Here is a 12,080-nt window from a genome sequence, read left to right on the forward strand (position 1 = left end):
TTCATTAACAGTACATTTCAGTTATAAAAATATTGGATGAAAATTTTTGACTTGAAATTTAGAGGAAATGCAGAGATTGTAGAGCATCATGTATCTTGCAGCAGTGCTTTGAAGAGGTACATTTATGGAAACAGGCACCATGATTTTATCAAAGGTTATAAATCTGCAATTAAGTTATGTCTATAGCTTCCAGATGCAACAGAGGCCACTGACAAGTAGAAAAAAAGGGAAGTTGTTAAGCAAAATAAGGTCAGTCAGAGAATGACAAGTATCACATGATCTCACTCATATGTGGAATCTAATGAACAAAATAAACTGTTGAACAAAATAGATTCAGAGATATAGAAGCATGGAACAGACTGTTGAATCTCAGAGGGAAGGTTGGGGGTGTGGGAAGAGACTAAAGAACTTATATGTGTATATGCATAACCCATGGTCACAGACAATAGTGTGGTAAAGGCCTGGGTGGGTGTGTTGCAGGCTAGAAGGTGTGAATGGGGGAAAAGGGGGATATCTGTAATCTTTTCAAAAATAAAGATTTTAAAATAAATAAAAATAATAAACTACAAAAAAGAAAAAGAAAAAAAAGCAAGTTGCCAGTTCTCTAATGGATGCAAAGTTTTAACCTGAGTGTTTAAGTATTACATTTGGTGTTACAGCAACTGGATAGGGCGGAAACCTTCTCACTGGCTTATCTATTTGCCCAGTGGATTCTACCAATGATTTCCTTCCTGCTATATGCTTGTATTAGAAAATCTGATAATGATAATCTGAAGCTCCATTGAACAAGATGCTAATGAGCAAGTAATTATTCTGTAATACTATAATTAAGTATGATGAGCCCTGATGAATGTCTATGGTGGCATTTAATTGATCTAATACTGTACAGAATTTGAAAATAGGAGACAGTGAAAGGCAAACATTTAATAATGTCTTATGTTTGAAAATGTACTTTAATAGTCCAGTGGCTCATTCGGTTGTAGCATTGTTCCATACACCAAAGGTTGCAGGTTCCAATCCTGGTCAGGGCACACACCTAGGTTGTGGATTCTATCCCTAGTCAGCATGAGTTCAGGAGGCAACCAATCAATGTTTCTTTCTCACATGGATGTTTCTCTCTCTCTCTCTCCCTCTGCCTCTCTCTAAACATATCCTCTGGTGAGGATTTAAAAAAAAAAGTACTTTAATAGAAAAAGTATTAACATTCCTATCAAACAAATTAAATAGAAAAGAGATTCTTTAAAGCTATAAGCACATAATTATTGTTTGGGGCAGTAGATATGGTATCATACTATTGTGACAAAAATGACACTTCTGTTACTGAACTCATTTGATAGGATAGCACATATAAAGTTCTGTGCTCACTTTGGTATGTGTCATAGTTTTAGGGAGAAATTGACCAATTTCTAAAAATAAACTAATGTGAGAATATGAAATTATAAATGTTGCAGAAATGGGGATTATTTAAACATTAAATGATAATCTTTTATCATCAGACTAGAGGCCCAGTGCACAAAATTTGTGCAGAAGGGGGTGGTCCCCTTAGCCCAGGCTGCACCCTCTCCAATCCGGGACCCCTCAGGGGATGTCTGACTGCTGGTTTAGTCCTGATCCTGGGCATCGGGCCTAAACCAGCAGTCGAACATCCCTCTCACAATCCAGGACCCCTGGCTCCTAACTACTCACCTGCCTGCCTGCCTGATTGCCCTTAACCCCTCCCCCCCTGCTGGCTTGATCACCTCTAACTGCCCTCCCCTACCAGCTTGGTTGCCCCTCACTGCCCCCCCTCTGGCCTGGTCACCCCACACAAGCCTGCTGTTAGATTGTTCCATAACAGCGTCCTGGAAAATTTGCATATTCCTCTATTATTAGTATAGATAATTGATTCATTGGCATATAGAAGTGAATTCAAACTTATTCCAGGTTACTCTGCATGTTCCTTGTTCAAATTACAGTGCTGTTCTGACTACATTATTTAGCCTGAGCTGTGCCAAGCTTATGCTAAAGTTCATATATGTGAATTTTTAATTTCTTCTCTATAGTCAGTTACAATTTGTATAATTCCCATTTCCTCTTAATATATTCTATAAGGCAAGTAGTTATGTGATAGGTAGAGTCCTATCCCAAAACCCAAAATTGATAATTGGGGTCCATCTTAACCATGAACTGACAGTGAAAACATTACCATTATGGTGCCAAATGTTATCTGCCTAAATTATCCATTTCTATGCCCACTCACTATTTGAGAAAGACTGCTCAATTTTGTCTTATGTCTCCAATCTATGGACTATTAAGGAAGATTATTGTCTTCAAGAACATTGTGAGCTTTCTCAAGAATCTCCCAGCAATAGTCTTAAACATCTGCACTTACGTTGCCAGTTAGTCAACTTCTGGGTCCTGGTCCTAACACATTTCAGCCCATAGTCTAGTGCTATGTCATCAAGTTGAATTGATGAATATCCAGATATTACAACTACAGGGTAGAGCAAAAGTAGTGAATATTTACAGTTGTGAATATGGGAAACACAGTTTATTCTTGTATTGTTATTTAATGATGATTGTATTATTTTCCATATGAACAACTGTAAACCTACCTTTGCCCCACCCTATATTCTAAGTGTTTGTTTTGATTCAAGTTTGTGGGTCCATCACTGATATTCTTTCACTACTATTTTCATTTTATGCATCTTTAGAACCAGCTATTACTCCTATTTCCAATGTCACGCCATGATTCTTTTTAAATTGGAAATCCTTTGCTTATCTTCCATTAGAAAATAAAGATTGGTTCTATTAATCAGTGTTGATGCTTTGAATTTTCTAAAGCACAAAATATTAGCCTCATATGAAAATCACAATAAGTCTACAAATAATCAGATTTGCCAAAAAGAAAAGATGTATTGTGACATTTTTTTCTAGTTCATTTTTAAAACGTCAATATGACCTTTTTAATGAAAATATGTAGTAATACTGTCATAGGCAATTTTATCTTTTGGAAAGAAAACTGGGTTTTTGTTGTTTTAAAACTGGTTAGCTTAGAAACTAAATATAATGTTAGTATTTTATATTTTGCTTAGAATTCAAAGTTTTCTCTACTGAGCTAAAAAAAAATAAAAGTAGAATTGACAAATCAAACTCTTACAAATCAATATCAGCTGTTACTAATAAATTAAAGAATGAAGAATATCCAGTAGCATAAGCAAAGCAGAGAGATCGGGTATTCTGATTGTGGCTCCTCAGGTCTTTTCTCCCCACATCTGATGTCCTTTCTGGCCAAGAATAATGCAAGAGTTTTCTAAGACAAGTGAGCAGGTTACATCACACAGCAAAAAGGATTATAGGTCATGACATATCTCCATTTTATGTTTAAGTAGTTTCATGCTACATAAAATTTTCCTAGGATTCCATACATTCTAGGTTTGTTTACCAAAATCAATTGTAAATGAGGACTATCATGTCAAAAGCTTTCCAGTTAAAGAATCTCCTTCTAACAAATATCAGTAGGTGTATCCTAGTCCATTATCATGATACCTACATGGAGATGAGCCCTAATTACCTACCAACCTTCTCTCATCCCCACTGTGTTCATGATAATGGATCTCAGGCTGATTAATAACTTCTCTCTTCCATCTAAAATATTTAACTTTATCCTGAAAACTGTAATTGCAGTGCACAAGCAGGTAACATTACCAATTTTATAACCTCTGATCACTTGCTTCATCTTAGTGGTTTTAGGACAATAGCTACGCTTGTCACTAATGAGGCTACTTTTTCCATTGTTGTTTTCAATATATTCTTTCAAAATTACCTCCAACAAGTGAGTTTTAAGGAGAACTCACAGCTCTTATCTTATGACTTTTTACTTGTTAATAATTTGTTATAAATATATCACTTAAAAGATATTCAGAAAAAAATCTTGATGTTAGACACATAACAAAGGCAGAGAGCTCTCAATTACTAAAATCAGAAAAAGTAAGGTGAAGTCCTAAGTTCCTGAAATAAACTTATAAGAATTAAGGCTGAAAACAATTCAAAGAATTAATTTTCAAAACAAAAGTGTGTTTATCACACTTATGTGCTTTAAAATTTAAAGCTTCCATAGGATCTATTGCTTCTGTTTAGCATATAATAGGAATTCACTGAGTATCTTATGACTAATTGTATAAAAACAGCAAAAGGAAAGCATTTTATTATTCATAATAATTAGAGAATGAACTTATTTCCAATTTAATGCTATAAAATACATTGAGAGTATATTGGGTAATACTTATAAATGTTAAAATGCAAGTGGGCTCAGATTAGTATTAAATCCAAGGAAAACACTGTTTTCAAAGTGTTAATGAAAATATTTAATTCTTTCATTTTTCTGATCACACTAAAAGATTACTAGTTTATCTAGCACAGTGATACTTACAATTATCTTCCTTGATGTACCAATTAATTTGTACAAATTCCTTAACAAACTATTCCTAACTCCCAGTGTTTATCCCTAAATTTAACCATAATTGTCTTTATCTCTCACTTCTTTTTCCTTTCCTTTTTTTTTTTTTTTTTTTAAAAGAAGACTTAACTTGGTCACTTTATTCTAGGAAGCCAGAATCCTGAATCCTTATTCTTGAGAAGCTGAGATGTGTTGAGAAATCCACTTGGGGAAATAGAAGGTGCTATTTAGCTGATAGAGGGATGGGGAAAAGACAATTATACTAAGAACTCATATCCTAACACTTTTAGTCCTATCTCAATTGAAATATACAATGTTAGAAAAGCAATCACAAAAAAAAAAAAAAAATAGAAATGAAACAATTCTAGGTCTATCAAGTACTTGAATGGTTAGTATAAAATCCCATATATTTAAAACAATATAGTTCAAAAATTGCTAAAAGTATTGCATTCAAATTGCAAGTTTAACCTAAGAAATATTTCAATTTTTTATTAAATGAAAATTAGTTTTTGTTGACATTTATTTTATATAAAAAGTTAGCCCTGCATTATAGCAATATTTGTATGAAATATATTTTAACAGCCTTGAGCATGATCTATGTATAGCTCTTCTTGGTTGGATATTTAAATAAAATGTAGTTTTTTACCATAAAAAATAAAAAATAGAATTTAAGATTTAAGAAACTCATTTTCCTCTAGATTTTATTTATCTTTTAATAAAATCTTAAATCAGTAAAAATGAAATTTAGCTCCATTTATGGGACTAAAGCAAAATTATATAACTATCAAACATTGTAGAAATTTCAAAAATTTCTGTAATCATTGTGACAAATATATTTATGAGTAAAAAAAAATGTGGTGAATACCTTCAACTGGTTTTTATGTAAAACTAGAGGCCCGGGGATGGGGCCTAAACTGGCAGTCGGACATCCCTCTCACAATCTGGGATGCTGCATGCACCAGTGACCATACTTTTCATACAAGTGAAAGGCATCTTGCTGTTGTATGGGCAGCTATATATATATTTTTTATGTTTTATTGATTTTTTACAGAGAAGAAGGGAGAGGGATAGAGAGCCAGAAACATCAATGAGAGAGAAACATTGATCAGCTGCCTCCTGCACGCCCCCCAGTGGGGATGTGCCTGCAACCAAGGTACATGCCCTTGACCGGAATCGAACATGGGACCCTTGAGTCCGCAGGCTGACGCTGTATACACTGAGCCAAACCGGTTTCGGCTGGCCCTTGTTCTTTATATCTCTCCATTTGGCTGCCTGTTTGGTTTGTGTCTATATTTTATGTAGATCTTCTATGACTCCCATTAACTGGTGCAGGAAAATATCAGCGGCTGTTTGTGACTGGCCCTGGGTACTCTTTGGAGCTATCAACAGTCCATAGCTTGTGGGTCAACTCTTCTTGGTGTGGTTGCCTTTGGAAAGGACCAAGATGTGTACTTATGTCTACTTTTCCTAGCCTGAGGTCCTGAAGCAGATTAGGCAAAGACTCAAAGCCTCCAGACATCTATCTCTGCCTGACCCTGTATTGTTATTCTAAGTCTCACTTAGCCTCAGGATATGGAAAACAGCAAGGCTTAGACTCCAGGTGTGAGAAATTTTCCAACAAAGTGGGGATAATGCTTCCCCCCCAGGCAAAATTTGCCTGGATGGTTGCTGGAGGCTAATTTCAGCAGGTCATAACTACAAGAAGTTCATCAAAAGGTTGATGGAACTTGGGGCTTCAGCAGGGCTGGAGATCTACATATTATTGCTTGTTGCCAGACAGCTGAGGGTAGTTCCCCCAACCTGATAATCTTTTACTGTTTACCAAACCTTACCTTTGATATGTATATCTTCTTTGCTTTAGGGCAAAATCCTATCTAATAATAGACAAAGATAGTTATTGAGTGTACCTTCGCTATGCCTCCCATTGGCTAATCAGCATGATATGCAAATTTAATGAACCAAGATTGTGGCTGGCAGCCACACAGCTGAAGGGAGCAGGAGGATTGCTTGATCCAGTGATGGAGGAAGCCAAGGTTCCCTGCCTGCTGCGGCCTGGCTCTGCACTCTGAAAGCAACAAAGTTTCAATTATAGAAGCTAAACAAACCCCAGATACCTGCTTTCGGCAGGCCGTGGCCTCAGAGGTGGAGCAAGCAGGAGCCAACTCTCAACTCGAGTGAAGGCAACAAAAGTTTCAATTATAGAAAGTAAGTAAGTCCCAGAATAAAAAAAAGAAAAAAGAAAAAAGGAGAGGCTGGGAGCTTCAGTTGTCAGCCAGCCTGAAAACGTCCCTCAACCACTCACCCAGACTGGCCAGGCACCCCAATGGGGACCCTTACCGTAAAGGGGGTGGGGCCAGCCTGAAAACAGCCATCAGCCCCTCATCCAGTCTGGCCTGGCACCCCAGTGGGGACCCCCACCCTGATTTGGGACACCCTTCAGGGCAAACCAGCTGGCCCCACCCATGCACCAGGCTTCTATCCTATATAGTAAAAGGGTAATATGCAAACCAACCCTAACAGCAGAAGGACTGGGAATGACTGGTCACTATAACACACACTGAACACCAGGGGGCAGATGCTCAATGCAGGATCTGCCCTCTGGTGGTCAGTGTGCTTCTACAAGGGGAAGCTAAGCCACAAGCCAGGCTGATGGCTTCCAGTACAGCGGTGGTGGTGGGAGCCTCTCCCACCTACTCAGAAGCTCTAAGGATGTCCTACTGCAGCTTAGGTATGCTCCCCGCTGGCAAGTGGACATCTCCCAATGGCTGCCGGGCTGCCAGAGGGATGTCTGATTGCCAGCTTAGGCCAAATCCCCCAGGGAGAAGGCCTAAGCCAGCAGGAGGTCATCCCCAGAGGGGTCACAGACTGAGAGAGGGCACAGGTCGGGCTGAGGGACCCCCCCCTCCGGAGTGCACAAATTTTTGTGCACAAGGCCTCTAGTGTATTAATAAAAAACTAGGGGTCCAGACATTCAGGGAGCTTAGTCACTAGACAGTGATGGTGAACCTATTACACACGTATCAGAGGTGACACAGGAACTCATTGTTTAGGTTGATTTTTCTTAGTAAATGGCATTTAAATATATAAAATAAATATCAAAAATATAAGTCTTTGTTTTACTATGGTTACAAATATCAAAAAATATCTATATGTGACATAGCACCAGAGTTAAGTTAGGGTTTTTCAAAATGCTGACACGCCAAGTTCAAAAGGTTCACCATCACTGCACTAGAACTAAGTTTCTGTCTGGCTTCCCCCCATGCCTTCCAAATTCACACTTCTTCTCTAGCCTCTTCATTCATTTACGCACAGCCCCTTTTCCAGATTCCTTGAACCCCAGCAGATGCAGGAAATGATCCTGGCAGATGCTAAAGGCCTACCTGAGCAAGATTTCCTCTGCCATATAAGGGAATGACGCAGCACAGGAAACTTGGTGGCTAATTTCTAAGCTCTGACTCCAGAATCCCCAATCCTTGGTTCTCCTCACATAATCTAGCTAGCCTCATCTGTCCTCCCTCTGTGGACTCCAAGGTGAGTGGCTGCACATGAAATTTTGTGCATTGATCTTTTAAGAGGATTTTTAGCTGAATCTCTTTGGTAAATAGCAATGCTACTACTTTTCACAGCCAGATGTTATGTAGGCACCTTTTTCAGTTTTGGTGCTCTGAGCTTGGAGCGCAGCTTGGGGTTTCAACCCCTGAGTTCTCAGTGGGAACTCCACAGATGAGATAATCCTAAAGAACTTCACTTGCTCTCTGTGGGAGCTCAGCCAGCACTTTTAGGCCTCTGCACTTTCTACCAGTCTCTGTGTGGTCTCCACTTCCCATCTTTCATTATCAGGATATTTTCTAGCTAGTCTTCAGTTGATTACTCAGGAAGCTTTTTCTGTACTTGAGTTGTAAAACCAGTTTGATCCTGGGAAAGTGTCAATGTAGCTTCCACTTACTGCACCGCCATTTTTTCTATCTTTTTCCTTTTTTTTTTTCTTTAAGTCCTCACCTGAGAATATTTTCCCCATTGATTTTTAGAAAGAGTGGGAAAAGTATGGAGAGAGAGAAAAACATCTATGTGTAACAGACATGGACCAGATGCCTCCTACACGGGGCCCCACCAGATTGAAACTGCAACTGAGGTGCATGCCTTTGATTGTTAATGGAACCAGAGACCCTTTGGTCCTTGGGCCAAAGCTCTAACCACTGACGAAAACCAACCAGAGCTATGTTTCAAGTCAATTGTAGTTTTAGATATTATTGGAAGTGGATGTTTTCTATTATATATTTAAATTGGTGCATTAAAACTTAGGTGAAAAGGCAAGTGTTATTTTGTTTTTTTTAAAGCTATGATGATAGCAATACCACATGTCAAAAATAGTTCTTTGACATTTTTATTTCATCCTTTTTAAATGTTGTAGTACCAGATATATTTCCATGAAGAAATAACCAGGTTACCTGATAACATGTTGATCCTTTTGGTCCTGCTGTTAAACTGTCGGTGGGATCATAGCTCATATTTTCCTAGGGTTCTATGGCTAAATTATTCCATCCCCTTATTTAGAAAGAGAAATTCTATTGGGTTAATCACGTGCCCACTCGTTTAAGATTTTCCCCTCTGGCTCTTAAGTACAGGCATTTTTCAAAGCCCAGTGTGAACTACCGATGCTGTTCCTTCCGGTCCTTTCAGGGCTTAGTTTGTTTGTTTTTTCATAGCCTTGAACAGCTTTGTCATTTATATTCCCTTATTAGTACTCAACTGAATATTTGAGTGGGATCCTCTGCAGATCTCCAGGCTCCTCTCTGGGTAACTCTCTTACTTCTGCTATGCATTACAAACTCTAGGTGCATTGGATCCCTCTGGTTCTGAGCTCTGTCTCCACAACTCAGGCAGGTGGGCAAGCTCTGTCTATGTCTTGGCCATGATATTTTCTCTAGGCTGTAGGATGGAGCCGCTGTAGAACTTTATTAATTTCGTCTCTCTAAGATCACTGTTTGATGTTTTGAGTGCTATTATTGCATATATTTGGCCCATTTTTTTTGATTGTTGTAGGCCTGTGGGTAATCTGGTTCCCTTTACTGCATATTTTTTATTATAAATTTTATTTTCATCTAAGTAAATGATCATGATTCAAATAATTATATATAAAACTATAAAAACAATTTTGTAAGTTTTGTACTTCAAAACAATTCTTTTTAACTCTTTGCTTTCTTGGCACTTACTGCCATGTACTTAAATAATATGCTGTTGCAGCTATTTATTAATTTTTAGATTATTATCATTATTTATTTATTTATTTATTGGTGAAAAAGGAAAGGTTTATTCAAATGCAGGCATCTTGAGAAGATGGACTCTTGTCACAAAGTCCATCTCAGTACAAACACAGCTTTTTATAAGGAGGAAGAGGGAAAGGAAAAATTAATTTTTAGATTAAATTTTGATTTCTATTATGGAAGGTGAGAATTAATTTTCTTACCACTTACAATATTTACATCAACATTTCTGTATGTCCATGTGCCTTCACAAACACAGATTTCTCTTCGTTTTCTTTTTGAAAACCTAAATTCTCTGATAGTTTAAAGGTCTGATTTCTTTAATATAGGATTCTTTGTTTATTATGGCTCTATAATTTTTCTTTCCTAAAAAGACATGTAATTAGCCTAATCACATGTTTTTTTCTTTTTTGGCTATTATTTTTCTGGAGCCACCCCCGCCCCCCATTTCTAGTTTGATGTCAATTGTTATATAAAACTTCTCTGAATGCCATTCTCTACATATGAAATTACATCAGATATTCTATCAGACCCATTTTTCCTTGGATAATTTCCAGCTATAGTCCTCCCACTGGTAAAAGAATCTGTAAGAGTTCATTGCTATGTCTTCTGCACAGTTACACTCACAGAATGTACTTTCTCTGCTCTTACTGGAAGGTCTACTCAATGGATCTCGGATTTTCCTCTTTCTTTTATCTGCTCCCTTATTTTAATGGAGTAAAACCTCCTGGAGTTTTATGAGAAAGAGTGTGTTTGAGACTTTATGTGTCAGGAAATGAATACCTTTTTTACTTTAATTTATACTTTGGCTTGTACACAATTTTAGAGTGAAGCATAGAAAAGACCATTGGAACCTTGTGACTACTAGCAGGATTTACTGACTTGTGGTCCCGCATTCCTTGTGGGGTAAATGAGGAATTGCTTATTTCAATTTAAAGGTCATTTTAAATTTAACATTTTTAGGAATTTTTTTTCGTGCTGTTAAGATTGTCCAGAAAAAAAAAGAAAAAAAGTTTTCAAATATCTAGCTAAGAAAAATGTGAAGGTATCAGAAAATTTTTTTTTAAGTAGTTGGAAGAGAACAAACAATAACCATTCTGTATAGATTATCTCAATCAATTTTCCTATTTTTATGATATATCTGCATATCCTTCAAACTGCTTCTCATTTCCCTGATTTGGAAGCCAGTAAATCTTCCCCAGAAGTTATTCTTTAGCATGTATCACAATCACCAGGAGGGCTTGTTAAATCACTTTGCTGGACACATTTTCAGAATTTGTGATTGCTTGGTGGTGGTGGTGCCTGAAATTTGCCAGCAACTTGCCTGGTGATGTTGCTGGTCCAAGAACTATAATGTTACAAAAGGTTTGGGAAGATTACATAATCTTTCATTGAAATATGTATATTTTATCTTTGCACATTATTCTCAATATAATTATATACAATAGCAAAATGTGCCGTTCTAATGTAATTCCAATTATAGATCATTATCTTTTTGAGTGTTTTTCAGGGCTCTCTTTAGAAGAAATTTGATCAATTGTTTCTGAGAGTACACAGAGTAGGAGTAACTTCATCATGGGAAAGGGGCTTTAGCAGCATGATTACAACTATGAGCTCTAGAACCAGGGATCTAGGATTCCTTATCTGTGGACTTAAGGTAAGTAAGCCCCATCTGCTTAAGTTCTATCATCTCCTCTGGTAATATCAATAGCTCCTATGTCTTGATCTTATTGTGAAAATTTCATCAGATGAAAAATGAAAACCACTTAATGAGAGCTTGGCCCACAGTAAGCTCTGAATGTATTGGGTGTGCAGTAAGGGCATTATCATCTTCAATGAATTGGTGCTATGACTAATAAAAGGATGTGGGACTTAGGGGATGAGTCAGCTCTCATGCACACCTTCAGCAAGTATAACATCCAGTAGTTGAGCAAATATGAATATCGTGATCCTTCTGGCTTGTGGGACATAAAAGATAGCATCCTTTGTCCCAAGGTACTTGTATCTTCTGCCCGCAATCATGAAAGTGTGGCAGCTAAGGATTTACCTTGCAAGTAGAGTAAAACTCACAACTTTCTCATGCTCTAAACCAGTGGTTCTCAACCTGTGGATCATGACACCTTTGGGGGTCAAACGACCCTTTCACAGGGTCACCTAAGACCATCAGAAAACACATGTATAATTACATATTTTTACAGTAGCAAAATTACAGTTATGAAATACCAATGAAAATAATTTTATGGTTGGGGGTCACCACAACCTGAGAAACTGTATTAAAGGGTAGCGGCATTAGAAAGATTGAGAACCACTGCTCCAAACAGTTTGTGTTGTTGTTTTTTTTCTTTCCTTTTTCTTTTTTTAAATTCTCACCCAAGGAC

Source organism: Myotis lucifugus, unplaced genomic scaffold (genome assembly GCF_000147115.1).
Source record: "Myotis lucifugus unplaced genomic scaffold, Myoluc2.0 scaffold_359, whole genome shotgun sequence".
NCBI classification, from domain to species: Eukaryota; Metazoa; Chordata; class Mammalia; order Chiroptera; family Vespertilionidae; genus Myotis; species Myotis lucifugus.